Source organism: Drosophila albomicans, unplaced genomic scaffold (assembly GCF_009650485.2).
Source record: "Drosophila albomicans strain 15112-1751.03 unplaced genomic scaffold, ASM965048v2 utg000094l_pilon, whole genome shotgun sequence".
Taxonomy (NCBI): domain Eukaryota; kingdom Metazoa; phylum Arthropoda; class Insecta; order Diptera; family Drosophilidae; genus Drosophila; species Drosophila albomicans.
This window is the reverse complement of record NW_026263510.1, coordinates 15283-35302: the sequence shown is the minus strand read 5'-3', so window position 1 is coordinate 35302 and position 20020 is coordinate 15283. Positions and strand designations below refer to the sequence as shown.

Genomic DNA, 20020 nt, shown 5'->3' with positions numbered 1-20020 from the left:
TTGTGCGCATGAGCTCAGACATTCTAACCAAAATTCCTCTTTGGATCTCGATATCCTTACCCAACGCATAACATCTTCTAATAGCGCTGGCGGTTCTATTAGAAAATAGTTGTGTGGCGAATTTGACCTTTTGTTTCGCGAGTGATCCAACGTTAAGGATTATCAGTCATCTTAAATAATATAGATATATCTGAGTTTGAGCAGTTGCTAATTGTCTGCTGGACTGTCGTCTTAGTCAATGTTTTCCCGTTGACCACTAGCCCGGAGCCGACATAATGGTTACGAACCAACTTTATCAGGTGTGGTGTATCCGAGAAAACGAATATTTTTTTTTTGGCTAAACCACGTCTTTGCTACAAAAAAAAGTTGAATTTCTTTTCTGTATTGTTTTTTATAAGCAACTTACTCACTCTCCGATATGCCAATACTGACAGTTTCTACGATTTTTTAAGGCCTCGAACTATGGCCAGTTGCACATCGTTGCTGGGCTCATATATAACATCTGCTGTGCTGTCATATTCAAAAGCTTCAGCCACCTTCATTTCATCAAAGGACAAAACGCATAGCTTATCGACTTCTGACGTTTCCTCATGATTAAGATTCGTGCGGGCCCTGAGGCTTAGCACACCACTAATTCAAAATTTGCGTCCTATTGTGAAATTGATAAATCTTTGAAAAATAAAATATTTCGCGACAAGCCATTCACGACGCTGTGAATATATATACATATATATATATGTATATAAATATATAAAAAATTTAAATATATATAAATTGCATGTCTTTTAAATTTTCCTTATATGTGCAAATAAGTTTCGTGCCGGGCCGGGCTGGGCCCGGGCCTTGGTGAAAAAGTTTCGTGTTCGGCCGGGTCGGCCTCTAAAAAAAGAGTTTGTTTTTTGTGCGCGCCCGGGTCTCAAAATTCAGGCCCGCGCCCACCTCTAATCTGTACAATGTTGTCCGACTTGGCAAAGGAAATCCTTTTCTATAAAGATGATTGTATGCACGAGGTCATTAAGACAAATAGCAGAAGACATGTCTGTTGACTTAAATAAGGTCCTCTTTCCTCCATTCTTTAACATGTTAATTTGTATCTCGGTAAAAATTTTACCAAGAGATTTTTCCAGTTCCTTATATTGTTCAAGTTGCTGGCGCAAACAATCAACATCCTTCTCCAATATACGAATCAATTTTCGCTGGTTCTCGTTCTCCAAAGCTAGTGCACGATCTATATCTTTGTCCCAATATTTTAAATAATTAAGTTTTAGCATATACTTATTTATTTTGACACAGTAAACTTACTCTGTTTGCGTGCCAGACTCCGAGTAGTCTAATTTTAACATTTTTGAGTTGGGCTCCGTCTCTTTGTGAGGGACAGCATCATTAATTAATCGTCTTCTTTTGAAAATATTTCCCTTGTTTGGTGCCGACTTCCATTGCGAAGAATCAAAATGTGTTTCGCAAAGCTTGGAGTTTTCACAAGTTTGCAGCCAAGGATTTGCTCCCACATTGTCCGCCTCTTCAAACATTTTGGTGCATTCATATGCTTTCTGCATATTTTGCAATATGTCATTTTTACACAAGGGTTAATCTTCACAAAAAATATCATCCGCACACAACCTTTCACTTCAACCAGCGCGAGCGCACTGAACGATACCGGACTGAAACCGAACGAAAAGTCACGCGACGGGACTACCTTGTGTTATTGTATCATGGTCTGCCATATCTAGTTGATCTTTTTCAAACGGTACTTTTCACCAAATTTTAAGTGGTTGCTATAATGTTCTGCATTTTTAAACTCAGTTTTAGTAACTTTGTGAGCTCAGTGAGATTAGGTAAAGGGTAAAGAATATGTCGGCCAAAAATATTAGAAAATTGGCAAAAAAAAAACAAGCCAATCATTTATTAAGTAAAGACAATGTTGTCTGCATTAAAGAAAAACAAGTACCCGCTACCCATTTTTAATAAAGGCAAAATATTGCGGTATCATTTTCAAAATATACCGAATATACTGCAAAAATACTAAAAATATACCAAATGGTATATTTGGTATATCGATATAGTACACCATTCAAAATACACCTTAGACGGCACAATATACCAGATTTTCAGCCAAAGTAACTCAGACCCCTAGTAAGTAGGCGTTTTTGCCCATACAAAAGTATTTCTTTAATAACTTCCACAATTTTTATCTGATCGCAACCAAATTTTCAGGAATCATAACTACTACAGTAATTATTGTTATTCGCAACTCTAGCTTTTAAATTAGGTTTGTTATTCAATTTTTTTGATTTGCGGGGGCGGAAGTGGGCGTGGCAAAAATTTGAAACAAACTTGATCTGCGTGCAAATATAACAAATGCTGTCGAAAAAAAAATTATAGCTCTATCTCTTATAGTCTCTGAGATCCAGTGTTTTATACGGACAGACGGACAGACACACAGACGGACATGGCTATATCGTCTCGACTGTTGACGCTGATCAAGAATATATATACTTTATAGGGTCGCAGATGCCTCCTTCTACCTGTTACATACATTTCCTGCCGGCACAAAGTTATAATACCCTTCTACCCTATGGGTAGCGGGTATAATGAATACATGGCAGATGACACAAATGAAGAACTTGTCGGAGAAAATAACAATGAAAATTATAACGACTCAAGCGCCTCAAGTGAAAAATGTTCTTCTATGAGTGATTTCGATAGTGAGAGTGAATACGAAACTGAAAACGAAAAAATAAGTTTGTGCGAAGAAATTTCAAAATAGGCTACCCAATTTGGAGTAAGCTTTGCTGCACTCAATGCATTGCTCTTAATATTACTAAAGTGCAAAAGACGCTAGAACCATTTTAAAGACTCCTGGCACTGTTACTCAGAGAACAGTTGAAGAAGGAGAAAAATGCGGACTAAAGGACCTCTTGAAAGTACAAGATTGGAAGTTACCGAACTTGGTTTTGGACTTCGGTATTGATGGCCTTCCGACCGGCAAAGTGTTATATTTTGGGAACTATGCGACATAGTGATTACTATTCATGTGGCAGGTGTACAACCAATTCACCTAGAACTATTTATTTCTTCAGAAACAGATCTCAGCCAGAACATCACTTAAAGCAATCTCCATTAGAAATGCTAGATAGTGTATCACAATGTTCCTTAGATTACATGCACGTCATATGTTTAGGCGTGATGCGGACATTGTTGAATGCACGGGTAAAAAAAAAGGGTGCAGACTTTTCCTTAACATCGCGGAAAATCGAATCCCTTTTAAAAGAGTTGCATTTTAATAGAAATAACATGACAAGGGAACTTAAAAGAAAACCTCGAAGTTTAAGAGAACTTGTCACATGGAAGGCAACAGAGCTTAGACAATTTGTACTTTATACTGGACCTCTTATATAATATTAAAACAAGTTCTTACTACAGAAAGATATGCTAACTTTTTAAAATTATCTTTAGCCTTAAGAATTCTTTTAGATATATATGACTGCAAGCTTAACAACTCATATGCTGTAAATCTTTTGTGTTTGATTTACCAAGGCTATATGATTTGTCCTTCATAACTTATAATTTTCATTCATAATTGCATATCCATGATAAGGCCAAGCTTTATGGATCTTTAGAAGGTATAAAACGCATTTAAATTTGAGAACCATTTAAATAAAATTAATCGAAAGGTTAGAAAGGAGATTGTGAAGCAGTACAAATTTATAAAAGACATGTAGAAAGTAGCTATAATTTAGAGAAAGAAGGATATGAATTACATGCTAGTTTTGGGATAACTAAAAAGGGAAAAATTTTAAATATAAATGTGAAAGGTGTTATTTTCTCACTCCGAGAACCCGATAATTTTTGTTTGGTAGGAAATAACTTTCTTAAGATTACTGAATTAAACAACTGTAATAATATGCCAGTTTTTTTTGGAATGGCACTAAACTTGACGCAAGCTTTTCTTTGACCAATTGAGTCGAATAATTTTCAAATATATTGAGCGGCTGATATAGCATTTGATGATAAAATTGCGTTTTCAGTAAACGATATACTTAAAAAAAATTATATGTTTACGTAATTCTGCGTCCCACAGCTTTTTTTTTGTACACCACTTGTGCACAATGTCTGAGAACTACTATGCATCTGAAAATTTTCACTACACACAATTGAACAATTCAAAATCATGTAAGTAGAGCATAATTAAATACAATATCTATCAACAACAATATTATTTTTAGTGCAAATGATCCCAGATTTGACGAAATTACGGATATTTTACTTGATATACAGAAATAAAACCGATTATTAAAGGCTGAAGTTGTGGACCTAAAGCTTTCTATTACCTAATTGAAAGTGGACGTGATTAACGTCAAATTGGAAAATAGAAAACTTCACAGCACCAGAGGGCAACGCACAGATGATTTGCCAGATTTCAGAAGCCTTCCTCTCACCGACAAATGAAGTTGTCAACTTTGTTAAAGACGTACAGCAGAATAGTGAGAAATTATAACAATTAGTAAGTATTGTGTACACCTGGCCCTCGCTTAACACGGGGTTACGTTCCTGGAAATCTATGTGTTAAGCGAAACATGGGTTTAGTACAAAATAAGGGGTTACGTTCGCAAAATTAAAAATTGGCAGCAAACAATTTTTTTATTGTTCAAATTTTGTCTGTTTTTATTAAATGTTCGTACATATGTTCAAAATTAACCAAAAGTTGTTATGCATATGCCATTAATATATGCATAACATTCATATTTTCAAAATTAAAGGTTGGTATTAAATTAAACAAGTAAGAAAGCTACAGTCGAGTGTACTCGACTGTGAGATACCCGCTACCCATTTTGAATAAAAGAAATGTATTTTGCGGTATTTTCTCAAAATATACCAAATATACTGCAAAATACTACAAAATATACCGAATGGTATATTTGGTATATCGACATAGTACCGTATTCAAAATATACCATAGACGGCACAATATACCAGATTGTCGGCCAAAGCAACTAAGACCCCTAGTAAGTAGGCGTTTTTGCCCATACAAAAGTATTTCTTTAATAACTTCGACAATTTTTATCTGATCGCAACCAAATTTTCAGAAATCATAAATACTATAGTTATTATTGTATATATATATTCGGAACTCTAGCTTTAAAATTACGCTTGTTATTCGATTTTTTTGATTTGCGGGGGCGGAAGTGGGCGTGGCAAAAATTTGAAACAAACTTGATCTGCGTGCAAACATAACAAATGCTGTCGAAAAAAAATTATAGCTCTATCTCCTATAGTCTCTGAGATCCAGTGTTTCATACGGACAGACACACAGACACACAGACGGACATACGGACATGGCTATATCGTCTCGGCTGTTGACGCTGATCAAGAATATATATACTTTATAGGGTCGGAGATGCCTCCTTCTACCTGTTACATACATTTCTTGCCGGCACAAAGTTATAATACCCTTCTACCCTATGGGTAGCGGGTATAAAAAGTTGTTTCATATAATTAATTAACAGGTTAAACTTTATAGAAACTTAAAAAGTTTTAAAAGTAAGGAGATCATATAGTTATATTCATTTCAAATTTTAAATGTATTTGGTGGCATTTATAGCTTAAGCCAGTTTGCTTTAACATGTTTTCTCATTTCTTATCAAAAAATCGTGTAAGAACGAGGTTTTTAGCGTGTTAAAAGGGGGATGGAAGCAAATTTGTAACCGTGCTAAAAGAGTCCGAGTTAAGCGAGGGCCAGGTGTATATGAATCAATTTTAATTTGTTATAAATAACCAAATTTTCAGAAACAATTTATAGAGAAAACTGGTGGAGAAGGACCAACTCCATTTTTGAGAGCAGCTATTCAAAAAGTATTTTCCTACGAATTGGCTACAAATTATAGTTGGAAAAGCACCAGCACAAAGTCAAGCTGAACAAGTAAGAAAGCTACAGTCGAGTGTGCCCGACTGTGAGATACCCGCTACCCATAATCTCAAAATATTAAAAAAAAATATGCATGTATTCTCGATCGGGATTTGAACTCGAGCACCACCAAAGTTTTTACCCCGAGCGGGCTCGAACCCGAGCACCACAACATGTTCGGCTTGCACTCTACCACCAGAGCTATCGCATTGTTTATGAACCATTTATGCATACAGATACTAATATAGGCGAGCATGTATTTACGTATACGCATACATACAATACATACATAGCAGGCGTTTTTGCCCATAAAAAGTATTTCTTTAATAACATCCACAATTTTATTTATAATTATTGTAAATACGATTAGAAAAAAATAGTTTGTACCCGAGCGGACTCGAACCCGAGTACCACAACAATAGAGCTATTGCAGGCCTCTATGCATACAGATACAAATATAGAGGCGAACATGTATTACGTAACTTAAACAATTTTTATCATATCGTAACCAAATTTTCAGGAATCACAAATACCATTGCTATTATTGTATATACCAAAATTCTGTCTATAATATTACACTTATTGATTTGCGGGGGCGGAAGTGGTCGTGGCAAAAATTTGAAACAAACTTGATCTGCGTGCAAACATAACAAATGCTGCTGAAAAAAATTATAGCTCTATCTCTTATAGTCTCTGAGATCTAGGTGTTCATACGGACAGACAGACAGACGGAAATGGCTAGATCGTCTCGGCTCTTGACGCTGATCAAGAATATATATACTTCATATGGTCGGAGAGGCCTCCTTCTACGTGTTACATACATTTCCTGCCGGCACAAAGTTATAAAGAGCTATAATTTTTTCGTCAGCATTTGTTATGTTTGCACGCAGATCAAATTTGTTTCAAATTTTTACCACGACCACTTCCGCCCCGCAAATCAAAAAAATCGATTAACAAGCGTAATTTTAAAGCTAGAGTTGCGAATTTTGGTATATAGCGACCAACCAAAGAAGGGTGGCTAACATCGCAGATCTCCGAGAGTTCCGGAACAGAGGACTGAGTCCGAGGCCGAAGATTATGAGAGCGACACGTCGAGAGCCGCGATCAAAACCTGATCCTATCCCTCCGACCACAACCCCCCAGTCGTCTTACCAGTAATCTCACCACTTTTTCTTGACTATTGCAGAACTTGGAGACGATAGACCTTTGCGGTTCATCCCCACCGCGCCACTACGCCGGCAACCAACCCCGGCCAGCCGACCTGCGCCGGATGGCGCCCGACAACACAGTGCCCCACTACCCCCCGTGGCCCGACTACGACCCCTTCTTCAAAGCCAGCAAGCCCAGGGGGGTGTATAACCCCGTCAGCAAGGGAGAATCGGAGGAGGAAGAGAGCAGCGAGGCAGAGGAGACCTCTTTTCGGCTTCCACCCGGCGCCTGGTCACCCCGGCCTGGACAACGTCGCGATCCACTGCAAGGACGCGGAGTCTATGGCCGACTTGCGTCGCCGACAGAGACGGAAGCGGAGCGTTACCAACCCCCTCCCACCGAGGATAGCGACACGGACGAACCGTTCTACGTCCACCAAGTGGGTCGTTCCGTGTCTTACGAGCCGGCCATATGTCCGTGGGGAATGCGGGTAACGCACGTTGACCGGGCCGTGGTCGACGTGATCCTCCCTCCAGGAAAAACCCCACCACCTATTTCGACCTGCCAGAAAAGTGGAACTACCATGGACCAGCCATTGTCGACCGCCCAGTCCCACCACCCTACCTCCCACCTGAATTTGTCCGCCCCAGAACTCCCAGCATACGCTTACTCCATACGATAGATTTCCCGCTCGTCGGACGAGGAGCCGGACGGACCTCGTTTCCGCCGGCAATACGCCAAGATTCCAACTAAAGACGAAGAGGCCGACCCCCTCTCCGACCTGCTTCAAATTCTGGGGCAAGATATAGTGCCGATGGAGGAAGACGGAGACAATGACCTGATGTCCGAGCTAGCCCGCGGAAGCGAGTTGGTCGAGTTGGATACACCCCACCGCCAACTACCCCGGGGCCTGGTTGAGGAGGTCCGCGTTTGAGTGAGGGACGAGGGACGCGAACCCGATTCACCCATACCTATTTAGGTACCACCTATCAGGTGAACCGGTCTAAAACGGGGCGTATCCGGATCTTTATACGCCCGGCGGAAAAAGGAAGTGTGCCGCACCATATTGCGCCTCAATAAATATATACATATGGGTAATTCTCTGGTAAATGTCGTGTGCGAACAGCATTTCAGGGACAAAAAAAAACATAAACTAAAACAATTTTAAAATTAAGTGAAGGTTTTTCTTAAAGCTTTGTATATGTTATATTTACTGCACGCACAAAAACAGAGCTCGATGTAATTCGAGCAAGTGATTTGGATCTACTGCTAAGAAGTGTTGTTTTTCGGTCGCGCACGGGACATTAAAGTAAGGGATAAAGCAAATAAAAATTTTTACCGTTATTGGTGATCGCATGTTACATTTTGCGTATTCTTTCGATTCTTGCAATCTCCAAATGATTTTACAAAGCAAAAGACAAAGCATAATGCATTTCTTTTAGAAGTTGTTATCAAAACAAAATATGCCCTACAAACATCATAATCACAAGAGGTGGGTTTTGCGCGACTTTGCATTCGAATATTTGGAAATCTATAAATGATAAATGCAAAATTCTTTCAAGTTTATTAAACTTGAATATTTCTTTATGTAACCATGTTGAAAAAAATCATTTTCAAGAACTTTTAATTTTTTGGCCGCGGTGGACTTTTCTGTGGAAATGCTCATATGCGATTACGCATACCTAATAAGAATTGTTTTACATAATCCCGTAGGAGTGCGACGATGCACTAACACCCACATACAACGCTAAACGTTTGTTCATCTTCGCCGCGTCTTTCGTTGTCTTTCTTTTGACACAACGTACAGAATTTTACCGTTAGCTTTAGTAGTGTGACTACAAACTACTACAGGCGACGCTGAAATAGTGTGCACAGTGTGATTGCACCAGTGCACTATGGTCCGAAAGCCCAAATTTTTGGCATAAACGATTTTTTTTTTTTGTGAAATAGTGTTTTTTAATTTTTTTTTTGTTATCTTTAATACTTATATGATATAAAAAAATTTTGATACGATTTTTTGGGAATACCCTTAATTTTTTGCGCGCTTTTAAAGTCAGATGTTCAGTGTTGTTTTGTTTTAGACAAAAAAACAGCGAAAATTTTGACGACTTGCAGCTTGTAAATCAATTGAACCAAACATTAAAAGTTAAAAGTGTGTAAATGGAAAATAAAGGTCAAGGTATGTACATTAATAGTTACTAAACGTTTTTCTATATTTCTAAATGTTTGTGTTGTTTTGACTAATGCGTTGCAAATGTGTTGTTCTAGCTTATTCTAACAAAAGTACATGTGTTCTGTGAAGCTTTTCTTTTAAGTGCCTCCAAGTGTCTTAAAGGTAATATTTTTAACAAATCTCTATAGAATCCATTTTTAGTAATGGCTTTAGCACATTTTTGCCCCTTTTTGAAATAACAATACATGTTACAGGTGTTTATGAGTTCTCTCATGCAGCGCTGCTCATAGTATTTCTTTAATAACTTCGACAATTTTTATTTGATCGCAACCAAATTTTCAGGAATCATAACTACTAAATCGTCTCGGCTGTTGGCGCTGATCAAGAATATATACTTTCTAGGGTCGGAGATGCCTTGTTCTACCTGTTACATACATTTCCTACCTGCACAAAGTTATAATACCCTTCTACCCTATGGGTAGCGGGTATAAATATACTAATGAGAGTACGAAATATTCCATTCTAAGCAAGTTAGACCCCATTGCAATAGAAGTTTTTCCCATACAATAGTTTTTCTTAAATATCTTATATACAAAATATACAGTTTGGCATACTTTTAGCATTTTTACAATATATTATTTTGGTTTGCACGCAGATCAAGTTGTTTTTCAAACTTTTGCCACACCCACTTCCGCCCCCGCAAATCAACAAAAATCAAATAATAAGCGTAATTTTAAATTTAGAGCTTTATACAATAATAAACAATACTCGTAGTAGTTATGATTCCTGAAAAATTTGGTTGCGATCAGAAAAAAAATTGTTATTAAGAAATACTTTTTGTATGGGCAAAAGCGCCTTCTTGCTACGGTTCTTAGTTGCTTTGGCTGACAATCTAGTATAACGTGCATCTATGGTATATTTTGAATGTGGTATTATATAGATATACCAAATATATTATTTGGTATATTTGTAGTATTTTCGGTATACATATATGTGTAGCGGGTATCTCACAGTCAAGTGTGCTCGTCCTTTGAAGCTTTCTGACTTATTTTGTCTTTGATTGCAAAATGTTATTAATTAATTTTTTTTTTTTAAATTTCCACATATTTATAGCGATTTTTAGCAACTTTTTATTTTAAATCTAGCTATTTTTGCTTGGCAGAATCTGACAGAAAAACTGCACGATGCGCCCGATGCTCGAAATTCGAAATCAGACTGCCGCTGAGCGGTTGTTGTCATGGCTTTTGGTGCCAATAATTCTGTTTTGAGTGAAACCACTATTTGAGCTGTTTGACATATCCATGTATTGTATGGTTAGTGCTTATACTTAACTGGTTGCAGTATAGACTAAAAAGCTTTGTGTATATTAGAGCTCTGACTTAACTTTAAACCATTGGTATAGAAAACAAGAGCATGCTATCAAATAATCATTAATATGAGTAATTCTCTAATTGATTTGTCGCATGCCGTCTTTACAGTGAAAAAAAAACAAACTGAAACAATTTTAAAAATAAGAAAAGGTTATTCCTATACCAATTAGGCTAACTAATGATGGTTCTGTTACTCAGATCGAAGAGTTGTATCATGCTTAGTGTTGTAGTATTGAAATATAGATATTATATCTGTGGACCTTTGGAAATATTGTCAATTTTTTTTTGTTTCAAAATTAATTTACACAGTAATGGTTCTTAAGCACTTCACACGTAATTTGGTGGCGCTGCGATTCACAGTTTTGGGACGTAGTTACAGTTCTGGAGATCAATCTATTCAGACAGTTAAAATGGATTACGCTGTGTATAAGTTGCCTCATAGTCAATTAAAGCAACCTCCGATATTGCTAATGCATGGTCTAAGTGCATCCCGAACCAATTGGCGTCGTGTTAGCCGAAAAATAGCTAAGCGAGGATCACGGCCTGTCATTGCTGTTGATGCACGAAATCACGGCAAGAGCGCTCATAGTCCGCAACACACACCAAAGCATTTGGCCGCTGATGCGGCAGCGTTCATTAAGAGCCATAAGTTAAATCGCATAGTAGCACTAGGACATAGCATGGGCGGGAGGGCGTTAATGACACTGGCGTTGACTCAGCCTGAGATGGTGGAGCGCGCCATTTTTGTGGATATCACTCCTGGACGTCTCCCAGATGAAATCTTAAATATGTCGAACATATCAGACAATGATTGAGGTGGTCGAGACCATTCCTAAAAAAGTTCACTCTGTCAGAAGGTCGCAAGTTCATAGTACCTTCATTCATTAAACTTGTGAAAACGATCTGGATTTAATTCTGGTTATTCATAACCTAAGGAAGACTGAGTCAGGTGATTTCGACTGGCGATCAAATCCCCAGGCAATTCTCAATGGGTGGCAGGAAACAATGATTGATTATGAGAAAACGCTTTCAGGACTTGGGCCATATCAGGGGGAGACTCTTCTCATTGCGGCTTTGAAAACTAAGTTTGTGACATCGGACAATGTGAAAATTATGAATAGATACTTTCCCAATTTACGTGTAGAGTATTTAGATTCGGAGCACAAAGTTCATATGGAGCAACCAGAGAAATTCGTCAATCTAGTTGTAGACTTTACTAAGACCTAATATCAGATTCCCCATCAAATTAATAGTACAATATGTTCAATAGATCCAATAGTTTGTTCGAGTATATTTTAAAGCCAAAATGAAAAGTATATATTATCATCATCATATGGAACTTTTAACATCCTGTAAATCACACATACATAAAAAAAGTATATATAAAGGTGGTTAAATTTTTTAATTTTTCACTATTCATCATCGCATCTAACTGTGTATTTTGCTTTTATTTAAATTATAAATACCCCTAGTCTTTTTATCCACAAACTGACTGTTTGCATGTTGTGTTTTTGTTTATGAAACGGATGTCAAGCTCTCTTCATGTTTAAATTTTTATTCAACCTATTTTCCCACTGAGCAAGAGAGAAAGAGAGAGTGGATGATAAAGTGCGGCGACTCGGATATGAATGCCGGTTTACGTGCTCTTTACTTGAAAGTTGAAAATCGAAAGAGAAAAATATTCTCGTAGCATTAGAAAGGCGTCTCTTGTTTTAAAGTGATTGGCAAAGTGACTTACTCATAATGAAATTGGTTTGTCTCAAGCTGGCAAAGTTTAGCGTTTAAAAGAGTATTGAATTTAATTGGTTTAAATATTTTATTAACAAACAAATGTAAATCTATTTCCTAATGAGAAAAATATTGCAATACTCAATGAAGGAATTATCTAACTCTTTAATCTTTCGGTAAGAGTATAACAATGATTCGATGGAATAGTTGCACTAAATCACACAAATTCACGATTTGTTTGTGTCTGCATCTGAGCATTGGACATGCTTTCTGCCCTTTATGAATCTTACGTCGATTCACATAAAACCTACTCATAAAAATTACAAGAATACCTAAATTTATAAAGCAGATGTACTCAAATGCCAACTTTCATTGCCTCGTTTGCTATTTCCTAATAAATTCGTATAGAATATATTTCTGTTATATATTTCTGTTTTCCATATATATATTTTTTTCCTATTTCTGCTAAATGTATAATATTATTGCTAAAATATTTTCTTCTTTGGAATCAAAACGATTTTTCAAAGATTTTGAAGTATTATACATTTACATTGCATAGCAATCCCATTTAATTGAAAACTTTACAAAATGCGACTATTTTGCGGTGGTTTCTAAAGATACGTTAATGCTTTTGAACAAACTTATGTATGTGGATAGAGCTGTTGAAATTTGTGCAAGTTATATGCTTTGTCAGCACTTCTCTACCACAACCCTTTTGCTCTATAAAGCAGTGAGCGCGCTGTGTAACTGACAAGCGGATTAAAGGTCACAATAGGGTGTTCAGGGAAAGTCAGAATCGATGGGAAATCAACGTGGCAGCCAATTGAACTGACAGTCTCTCCCCTTTTGATCAACGCACATACTCGCACACCTTCAGTTGAGTTCCTTTTCTTATTTCAATGATTCCGTTTCAGATTTCTATGCAGCTTTAAGCGTTTTTGAGAACTAAGCTGAAGAAGAATCAAATAGCAAATAGCAAATACTGCAAGCAAATAAAGTAGGACAAGGTGAGTCGAAATACGCAACAATGCTATACAATTTGGATCCCTCTGCCTGATTTATTTGTATTGCACGTGTGGACGATGTTAGACGTCTGCTCCTTCGACACTCGATAATACCCGTACTTATCTGACAAGCAGAAACAGCATAGAGTGCTGAAAGCAACAGTTAAGCTTCAAAAACAATATTTGTTTAATAGGTATCCTAGCACCTTTGAATTGACTCCACTCAATGTTAACGGCTCAAACAATTCGGGTCTAAAGTGATGCACAAGACTTGAGATTCAACAGTTTTCATTTCAAAGAAAAATAAAAGGCTATGTGAAGTGTATACGTAAATAACTCTATGTGAGGATACATAGTACACTTTTTTTAATCCAATTTGCTTTTTTTATTCGCGAAAATTTTGTTGTTAATACAAAACTCAACTTTGTAAACAGGATAAGCCAAATAAATCTATAATTTTCGAAAGTAATATAAATCCCTTTTTATCTGCAAATTAAATATTTGACTCCATTTAACTATAAATCTTTTTTAGTTTTATTGGTTTGTAGGTATCGGTTTCGTTGAAATCGCTTGTATTATTAATTGCACGTAATATTGGAAACAAAAGATCGATGATAAATATGTGTGGTCTGATCGAGTCTTAATTCGGCATAACTACACGAAAGTGTTATTTTGGTTTACATACAAGTATGTCTATTTCGTTTACTGAAAAATGATTTAGATCTCAAAAGACAAGAGACAGTGTCAAATATCAAAGTAAAATTCCTTAACAATGAAGAGGCTGTTCTGAGCATATTGTTTGCTTATGGGTTTGTTGTTGTTTAGCTTTGGTTTTAATAAGGATTACGGGAAATTTCATTATGCAGTGTAATAAATAAGTAGTCTGGAAAGTCAAATAAACAGAGCACAGCGTAAATAAGAAGCGCAGCACAGCAACAAGCTATATAGGGAAAGAGACTGAGACAGAGAATCCGACAGAGGATTGAGGCGAATGCTAAACAGACACGCAGGCATATTAAAATTTAGACACGTACATATTTTATTGCATGTACATTCGACAGCAGTCTGTGGGTGCGTTGTTGTTGTTGTGATTGTTGTTGTGTCGCACACTGACACTAACGCACTCTGCGTAACATCAAAAGCTGCAACACAAGCCTCATAACCCAGCCCAAACTACAATCCAAAAACAAGATGAACTGAACCCCAACCAACAACAATGCCAAGTGCTGGTTAATGTTTTTGCCAGTTGTCATCTGGCATTTGGCAGTCTCGTTCTGTTCTTGCCGGTTGAATACTGAGGATGTTGCTAGATTCAAATCCTTTTTACTGCGTTCCAGAGGCATCCACCATCTGGCTGCTAATAGAAAATTGCTTTTGGCCGCCAGCTGTATGCATACGACCGTTTTGCGTTTCGTATGTAGCAACGATAGATAAATCAATAAGTATTTACTTTGTTTTAATTTAAGCGATTATCCCTGTCATTGCTAAAAATCGAAAGAACTACGAATAGAAAGGCACTTAAATAAACATTTAAAGACGCCACTTTTCATTTATTGAAATGTATGAAAGAATTTTTCAAAAGAGATTAAAAAAGAAGTTGGCAATATTCACTTTCAATTTAAAGGGGTGTGTGCCTATAAAGTTTTGTTAATTGGTCAAGTTAAACCACGGAAGTCTGGCTGACGACCAGCTCCCACTTATCCCTATCTGATTCTGAGCCCGATTGCAGCTCTGCTTTGGTGCACGGCAGCGATTGCATTTCTGACGATACCAAAGTTAACGTGAAGCAAAAGCCGCAAGTCCAATCGCGCTTACGTGGACGCCAAGTGCCCTTGGCCTGACCCAGCGACAGGATTGGCTACGGCCTCGCTCTTGCTAACCTGACAGCGATTGCAGCTGAGTCGCCACACAAAGTTGCTGTTCCTGCACAACTCACAGACCCAATTGTCAATGGCGGGCTTCCATTTCTTCTGACGCTGACGTCGCTGCTGGTCGATAATCGGATCCTGGGCGTAACTGAATCGTACGCTCTTGCCCGGTCGTGTGGAAAGGTAAGCCGGAACAACACTCAGGACTTGGCCCAGGAACTTGGCGCCATCTAAATAATGTATGGCCGCCTGGGCCGCATAAGGGCTAGTGTATGTAATGGTGGCTTCACCCTTCGAGCGACCAGTTAGCTTGTTCTTGTAGACAAAGATCTTTGGCTTTAAAGTCAGCTCGTCCATCTTGATGTGGCCCATCTTGCCAAAGAAACACGATGATATCATTCTTAGTTACATTTAGGCGCATGCCTAATACGAATATAGTATCGGTACGAAGCACAAATTTCTCTTCGCCGATCTGAATAGTTGGTGCTGGTCGTGGCAGGCGTAATTGCGAGGACCAGAGACAGCCAAGCGGTGCTCCCCGATTGTCCGTCATTGAGGATTGCATATCAAATGCATCCAACGGTTTCTCTGCTTCATCATTAACTTTGTCCCGCTGCTGCAACGACTGTTGCTGTTGGGCCTGCAACTCCAGCAAGAATGTCATATTAGTAGTTTTTGCAGCCACTGCTGTTGCAGTTACTTTTGTTGTGCTTGTTGCCGATGTTGAATCCATTAACCCACCTTCGGTGGTATTCTTAATGGTGGTAATGCTGTTGCCGCCGTTCATATTTTTATCATTCTCGCCATTGGTGGCGTTATTGCTGCTGCTGCTGCTGCTGCTGCTGCTACCGCTGTTGACACCACCAATAGTGTCGTCCTTGAAAGTGCCGCAAAAGTCCTCCCCTAACAGGAGCGAACCACACGCATCACCCCCACCATCCTCATAACGAAACATATCGAGATCGATCAGCGAGCTGTTAGCCATCATCGAATTTTGTTTATCTATTTGCTGCTGCTGCTCGTGCATCGCAAAAAAAATTTTGAGCTGAAAAAAGATTTTCATACACCGAATCAACTGTCGCAAAGTCCATCGTTTGTAAAAACAGGTTAAAAAAAATGTTTTATACTGCCAAAATGAACACGAACCGTTCCCTATGATATATTAAAACTACTGAAGTGTATTTCAATTCTCTGGAACCCAACACAAATCCGATAATGACTCAATAATCGACAAATTTCAATGACTTACTACGATTACCTAATTTCACATTACCCAAATCTAAATAGTATTTATTGCAAGTGCTTGAACATTTGCAAACATTTCGTTTCCATAAGTAATGAAGTATTTCCAGCCTAATACCATGTTGCATCTCCATGTCTGCTCATTTTACTAATATTTGCAACATTGCGATTAACTCAATAATATGAGCACTAAATAATCTTGTAAAACTATTAAGTAGCCTCTAAGGTAGAAGGGTCTTACGCGTATAGCTTTCCGTTTATAAGAAATACATATGCATATGTAACACGCAGAGGAAGGCATATCCGACGCTATAAAGTATATTTATCCTTGATCAGCATTAAAAGTCGAGTCGATATAGCTAAGGCCGACTATCCGTCTGTCTATCTGTCCACTTGAAACACTGAATCTCGACACGCAACCGATTTTGTTTAGATTTAAAATAAAAAAATAGCAGGCGTAATACAAAATTAAAACTAGAGTCACGATTTAGTCGTCACACTTAACATATATACTATAATAACTACAATCTTTATGATTCTTGCAAATTTAGTTGCGTTCTAGATATACTATATGTAATATCAAAGTCAGTCTATTAAAATTACTTTTTTAATTTAATGATTCCAATCAAGAAATTATGGTTCTTGTCTAATATAACTACAACCCACTTTATATTATTATCATATTGTATGCCTACCAAATTTAATAAAGAAGTTGCTCAAGTTTTGTTTACATTGACAAGGATATTTAATTATAGCCGCTACCCATAGGGTAGATTATTATAACTTTGTGCCGACAGGAAATCTATGTAAAAGGTAGAAGGAGGCATCTCCGACCCTATAAAGTATATATATTCTTGATCAGCGTCAACAGTCGAGACGATGTAGCCATGTCCGTCTGTCCGTATGAACACCTAGATCTCAGAGACTACGAGAGATAGAGCTATAATTTTTTCGACAGCATTTGTTATGTTTGCACGCAGATCAAGTTTGTTTCAAATTTTTGCCACGCCCACTACTATAGTAGTTATGATTCCTGAAAATTTGGTTGCGATCAGATAAAAATTGTCGAAGTTATTAAAGAAATACTTTTGTATGGGCAAAAACGCCTACTTACTAGGGGTCTTAGATGCTTTGGCTGACAATCTGGCATAGTGTGCCGTCTATGGTATATTTTGAATGCGGTACTATATCGATATACCACATATACCATTTGGTATATTTTTAGTATTTTTTGCAGTATATTTGGTATATTTTGAGAATAATACCGCAAAATATATTTCTTTTATTCAAAATGGATAGCGGGTATCTCATAGTCGAGTACACTCGACTGTAGCTTTCTTACTTGTTTTGTACTGGCTTTGTACAGTATCAAATGATTTTTGAAGTGAATAAGAAATATCTGAAACTAGAAATCCGGAACATCACTCCATGAAGAAATATACTGTGGAACAAACTTTGGAAAATAATCAAGCCGATTCAATCAATGATTTACCTTTGTAATTCATTGATGATGTTAGTACTTATTAAGGTTTGTATTGCAGTGCAAAAAGTCTTTTGAATTTATACTTACAATAAAAGTTTATTATAATTTCATATACACATATGTATGTATGTATTTCTACACATATAGTAATAATTACTGTATTCCTCAAAACTCGCTTGCTTGGATAAAAAGAAAACTTGGCTATTCAGTAAATAATTAAAAATGGCAAGACCTGAATGTTTATTTTGTTTATTCATTTTTAATATATCAGTAAGAACAAATTTGTAGAATATATTATGTGAATTTTTATAGAATAAGCACCATGAAATAAGTGTATCTTTTGAGATATTCTTGATACATAAAAGAAATTCAAAGTATGTTAATTTCCAAAGTGCAATCGCTCTCCCATTATTCACTTTTTTCCCACGCCAACATGCTACCTTACATGCATCCAGTTGATGACTTGCACTTTCGCTCGTTGAATGAAAATTTGATTCATAATTTTTTTTTCGCATTTCATTTTAATCAGTGAAGTTTGATTACCTTTTTACAGCAACTTGTATGATAATGGTGCTTAAACTCAACGAACAACGGTAATAAAAGAGAAAGCAATGCAATAATTCATCTTATAGAACACTATATAGTAGTGAAAGGGTGAACACTTAAATGATAAGCATCAACAAGAAGATGAAACCAGAAAAAAGAGAAAAGTGCTAAAGAGCACGCAAAAACGACTGAGAAGAAAATCTTAATCCGATAAATAAAATGAGGTTGTGAAAAGGCTTAAAAGATAGACTTATTCCTACTTGGCAATCTTATCCTTATGGTTAAAAGAAACTATTTTCTATTGTTGAATAAAATAGATATGTACATTTTAGTTATTAACATCTCATAGGCCTAGCATAGTGAATATGGTCAGGTTAATAATAACTAGACCAATTGTGTTGAACCTTAATCATTTTTCAAAATAACGAGTATGGCAAAATTTTAATAATGATCCACTCTAGGACATAAAGTGAATGATTTGAAGTGAGTTCAATTGACAAAATTTTCTTTATTACTTGATTTATATTATTGCAGATTAGACGGTAAATTAATTTTTATTTCTGATTTCAAGTATTTCAATCAGCTTTGGATTTATCCAGTTGCCAAGGAGCACCGGACCAGCTTCAGTTGAGCCAATTAGTTGGCAATTATTTTGCTAATGAGCTACCACATTAACCCACAAACTTCCCCAAAAAAAAGAAGAAGGCGAACATTAATTCGGCCCCTTCCCATCATTAACACCAACAGAGGGTCAAAGTCAAGGAGCAAAAGTGGCGAAGAAGGAACAAAATTCTCGGGTTTCTAAGTTTGTCGTCAAGCTGATGAAATATGTTCATGGGAAAAGACATTCGTAGTAGGTATGGTGTTTATGTATATTCTTACATTATCCTGAACTTGATGCTGGCCCAACTGATAAACGCTTTCACCCCTCTCGCTATTCACCCCTCCCTCCAAACAGTGCTGTTCGCTTTATGGTGCCTCTTACGAGGCACGCCCCGAAATGACCTTATCGACATTTAGCAACGTTGACAGCCACTGTTCGTTAGAAAGCAACTGACTCGTGGTACTTCTTGTCCATAGGGCGTAGAATGAAGGAGACGCAGTCTGGCACAGTTTGCACAATTAAATGAAATGCCGCTGCGTCGTGTCAATTTCTTTTTGCGTCTGTGGCTTGAAGCTCATTAGGTCAGCGTTGCTGTCGCTGTCACTGTCGCTTTATGCTGTTGCTCTTTTCCTCTTTGCTTTTATTGTTAGCCGTTAAAATTGTGTCCTGTGTCCGCAATCACAGGAAACAGTTCAGACTCAGCTCAAAATTAAGCTGAAGATTTCCGTTTACTGGTTGACTTTAAAAAATGACAAAATCAAAAATCAAGACTGTAAATGGAGAAAGCCTTTGTGCACTGAAATGCCAACTGTGATGCTCATCTATAGTTAGAAATGAAAAATAGTGCATTCATGCGAAATTGACCCTAAAAACGTCATGTTAAGGATACAAATTCTTCTTTTCGGCTTGACAAAGCTTTTTCATTTTGTTTCCGGTTTGCTTAGCTAT

General features: G+C 37.2%; 1 pseudogene; it reads right to left on the bottom strand.

Moving 5' to 3' along the window:
- Nucleotides 1–15117: 15117 nt before the first annotated feature.
- LOC117577248 (uncharacterized) lies at nucleotides 15118–16359 on the bottom strand (annotated as a pseudogene).
- Nucleotides 16360–20020: the final 3661 nt, after the last annotated feature.